At 45.4% G+C, this 5,000-nt stretch overlaps 1 protein-coding gene across 2 annotated transcripts in view; it reads left to right on the top strand.

The window, feature by feature from the left end:
- The window catches only part of dscamb (Down syndrome cell adhesion molecule b), a 131,835-nt gene that overhangs the window by 1,316 nt on the left and 125,519 nt on the right, over nt 1-5,000 (top strand). The window lies entirely within an intron of this gene.

Raw genomic sequence — 5,000 nt, forward strand, 5'->3', positions numbered from 1 at the left:
CACACACACACACACACACACACACACACACACACACACACACACACACACAGTTATACAAATATATATAAATATTATAAAATATATATGTGTGTAAACAGATTAAAGCCTTCAATGACCTTGATAATTCCCAACATGCAAATCACTTCAATCATTGCTCTTTGATGCCGATTGAAACTTATTCCGTTAAGGCCACGTTTGGTTTTGCTCTGGCCCTTAGTAATAAGTGACGTATTTGATGTAATAGACGTTTGGTTTGAGACCCATCCCTCCCCCACAGTAATCCTATGTTTCAAGTTCAAAGTAGCCTAAATTAATATTGTATATTGATTGATTAATTTTAACATGATCAATTTACAAGGCAGTATATACATTTTAGCATTAACATATTTTTGTCATGATTAAGTGAGGAAATGTGTCTATACCAGTGATATTCCAGCGTACCTCAAACTACTAGCGGTTTCATTCAACGTTTGAAATGAAATGTGTTTGTTACATTTAGGATGTAGGCTGAACAATGTAATGGGGGATGTGAGCTGAAAGATGCATGATTCCTATGGAGGAAAAAAAAATCTGCAGCATTTCACCCCAAATATTCCTGGATGGACATGCAATTTCTATTTCCTTTCAAAATTGAAAGTAATTCATTTTCAACTAAAGTGGCCTCTAGCTGTTCCTCTATTCAAAGTTGGTATTCAAACATGGAAATAGGTTTTTTGTTCAAGGCGAATATGTGTTTCTTGCTGAATGTGTGTGTTTGTTTGTCTCTGCTTGTGCATGCAAGCTTGTTTCATATACGTGTGTGTCTGTGTGTGTGTGTGTATTTGTGTGTGTGTGTGTGTGTGTGTGTGTGTGTGTGTGTGTGTGTGTGTGTGTGTGTGTGTGTGTGTGTGTGTGTGTGTGTGTTCACATACCTGCTCGCAAATGTAGCATATTTTGTATGCTACCTTCGTGTGTGTGTCTATTTATGCAGAATTTCCACAATTATCAATCAGAACGTTGATTAACTCAAATTGCATTTACCAGATCAAACATGGCTGGTTCACACATGCATTGGTTCTAGTCTTATAGAAGAGATTACGGATAACTGGGTGTGTGTGTGTGTGTGTGCGGAAAAAAAGGAATAAGGAACGAAAGGTGGGGGAGAGTAAATGGAGGAGTGGGAAGGGGAGACTTGAAGGGGAAAATGAAGACAAAATGGAAACATCTACAATGAAAAGAGATGGAGACTCTTCGCTGTTATACATTTGATAGAAAAACAATCCGCACAATGACACGTATTGATGAAGACCGAAATAGGAATTTATCCGTTATATATACATATATATACATATTCTAACTTATTTAATTGTATGATGTGTGTCGCCCCTTATGGTATCACACTCACACATGACCGCCTTGAGCCCACGCAATGGGCAAAAAAAACAATTGATAAAATGGCGTTTTTTCAAATTGGATTTCGGCCCCTTATGTTGTCGTATGTATTTTCTTTATTGCAGAGGCAAGGCAAACGCCTCTCAGCCAGCGTGGCTTTGCCTCTCACACAGCTCTGTGTAAGACGATATCTCTCTCAGTTCAGCTTCTCCTCAAACTCATAAAGGGACAATAAGGAAACCTCATTAATCATAATCATCCGTCTGTGACATTAGATCAACTGCCATGCAAGATTGTGTCCGTTTATTGCATAAGGGATTATTGAGCAGCACCCATGGCAAGCAGCTGATATGGGGTGCGGGGGGGAATCGGAAATGGAGACAGGGGCTGGGCATGCAGACTATACACGTGTTTTTCTGCTCCCTATTTCGTGTGTTCGCTGCTTTGCGCCGCCATTTTTTGTTATCAGAATGGCTATTTTTTCTTATCAATAACCGCTGTGTGTTTGTGTGGTTTTTTTTTTGGGGGGGGGGGGGAGGGGGGGTTGGGGGGATGGTGTCCTCCACGGATGCGGCAGAAAGAGGGGTGTTGTGTGACGGCTGGATGTTGATTATCATGAGAATGAGGTGTTCCTCGGCTGAGTCGGGCGTCGTCACATTGAATGAATGACCTTGTAGATTGAAGCCAGCAAACCACGAATGGATTCTAGACAATTGCTTGCTGTTTTAGAGTTGGGCCTATCACACGCTTACTGGCCTGTCTCTATGGTAACCTCCGTCAGGGATGTCAGGGGATGGGGGGAGCTGGGCCCGGGGTGCACTACCAGGGTGACCCGGAAGTACTAATCACTTCCTTAGAACGCGTGTGTGTGTGTGTGTGTGTGTGTGTGTGTATGTGTGTATACAGGTGATAAATGAACATAACAATCTGGCATTTGAAAGCGGGGGTGAGGTAAAATATATACCTCAAAGTGTCTGAATAGAAAACCTGATCTTAAAGAAATGTCAGACGCCGTGCTTAATCTACAGCTAAAAGAGAACAATGCAATCACTTCGGCACTAAAGTACAGCTTTGTTTTCATGCACTAAATAAAATATGACGAACCCTTTCAACACCAGATACTATAGAAGAGGCTGCAGTCCATTCTATTGTATCTGATTTTAGAAGGATATATCCCCTATTCATTTACTTCATCTCAATGTAATCTGTCAAATCAGTGGTGAGGACAGGGAAAAAAATGTGTTCAATTGCTGATACCTTGGGAGGGAAATCATTGCGAGTGACTTACATAATTCCTGATTGCAACGGCATAACAACACAGCATCTCTCAAACCGCTCCCCACGACACTTGCGCCAATTTACAGACGCAGCATCATCACGGTGATGGCCAGGAATGTACAGGAATCATCTCTTTTGTCTCCGATAAATGAACATTTTAAGCCGAGGTCACAGGATTACGCAATCAGGAATTCCATCTCAATTAACCGTGACCTTTCCGGGGATAATGACAGATCTTCAAAAATAAAGTGGCCCTCTCTCCCTCTCTCGCAGCGTCTACCCCAGTGTGTCTTCCAGTACAGTAAATAGCTGCCAAGATCAGTTAGCCTGCCAATTCCACATGACCCTGCATTATTAGCAACCTCAGAGAATGGGGATGATGAAAATGCACGGGGGACTCTGGTGGATAGATGGCTTGCACTGAACCACTTGGCTGCTGGTGGAAAGAGTGGAGGGGAGGGGGGGGGGCTGAAGGGGGGGAGGGGGGTGAAGAGGGGGGGGGGGGCATGTTTGCACGGCAGTTAATCTAGGGGGGGCAATTAAAAGCTGGGAGCCGATGAGAGTCCCATCTGTTGGAGGGGCCAGACGCGCTCCTAGGGATCCCTTCCCGGGTCTGCCGCTGGAGGGTCGCTCCTGGCGTCCGACCGCTCTCCCGGTGGCCGCTTGGCGGCGGTGGCGGCGGCGGTGGCGGTGTGGATGAGGCCTCGCTCGGGCCTCCTGCCTCTGAACACAGGGAGGAAAAAGTGCACGAGACTGGATGAGCGGCGCACTTAAAGACGCTCTTCATAGTGCTAGTTGGCCCGCTAATCACCAATTAGGGTCCGGTTGCTCAAGTGGGTGTCTCTCTATTTTTATGAGATTAGATTAGATTAGCCGATATGCACGATGGGACAAACCGCAACCCCCCCCCCTCCTCTCAGACCGACACGGCTGTCTTAATAGCTCGCACACACCGACTTTACAAACCCACTCCATCCTTGTGTGGTTGGGCTCTCCGCTCCCCCTGCGGTATGAGTGCTTGGGCTGCGCTGCGTTGTGAACTCTGTGTGCGATTCCAATGGAAACAGGCTACTAATGCTGGGTAATGGATACCCTGATGCGTGATCATAATAGATATCCTCTGGTTCATACACCCCAGCTGTATAATGAGGGCTAGTCTGCCGTAGCGTACCTCCTCTAGCCAGACTAGCGCTCTAATTAGGAGCAAGGCACTGGCAAATGGTCTGTGTCTGTGTGTGTGTTTCTGCATATGTGTGGGCTTGCGTGGTTTTGCATCTTGTGTGCGCGCGTGCACGCACGCACACACACTTGTCGGCGTGTGCGATGCGCCCAATGTAAAATCTAATTACCGATCACACTGCATCTGTCTGGATTCCGCTGAATCAGAGGTGTAATTGCGCAAGCCAGCGTGTAAATGTCTCCTGCGTTAATGTTAACGATATCATTTAGCATCTGTGGAGGGAGCGGAGGGGGAGAGCCCCCAGTAACCAGATGTAGGTGTTTGATCATGCGTGCAAAGTGATGTTGTAGTACATCTGGCGGGGGTTTCCCTCTCAGACGGCTTGTGCCTGTGCACCGCACAGGTATATTCCCCAGAATAGGGAATAAAAGCAATATTCACACAGAAATATCAGTCTGCATTAGCATGCTCGGGGACCAAGGCACAGCATCCGTCAGGAGGGGAAGCAATACCACCGCAACTCAGGAACTCCACCTACCTCCAGAGGCAGGTGGAAGCTGACTGCAGTTCTTAGGAGTGTGCAGTTTCATGTAGAGATCACCGTGAATCCAACATTTAGGAGTCCATCTCAATTTAGATCCAGGTTGGTTTGAGGTGTTTGGTACTGGTTAAGAACTTGGTTAATGTAATGGTTAAGGAATGGGAGCATTTGTATATGGTTTTGGTTTCATTATAAGAGCTAGGTGAACAGTTCAAGGTTTTGGGAACTATACAAATGTGGGTCTGTTTTTATGCAAATTATTTCTTCTCGCCTAAATCTGCACATTTACAACTGCACTGGCTCAGCGATTCATCCGTAATATGAATAAGACACACTTACTCTAAAACAGCAATTTGAGTGGCATGTGTTAACACAAGCAGCCAAATCAATTTCCACACGGTATGTTGGCTGCGCACGCACTATGGGTACAATTCAATGAATTAACAAATGCTTCTGCATCTGCCAAACAAATGAGTCACTGATCACATGATCCGAGTGCTGGTGTGTAAATCCTTATCCTCTAAGATAGCCTTATGCTTTTCCTTTACAGTAGGACGTGTGCAGTGGTGCTGTCATTTTCCAGCTGCCATATAAATTACTGGCCCACGTGAAGCTGCTGCTCGCTCT

This window comes from Gadus morhua, chromosome 16 (genome assembly GCF_902167405.1).
Source record: "Gadus morhua chromosome 16, gadMor3.0, whole genome shotgun sequence".
Classification (NCBI taxonomy): domain Eukaryota; kingdom Metazoa; phylum Chordata; class Actinopteri; order Gadiformes; family Gadidae; genus Gadus; species Gadus morhua.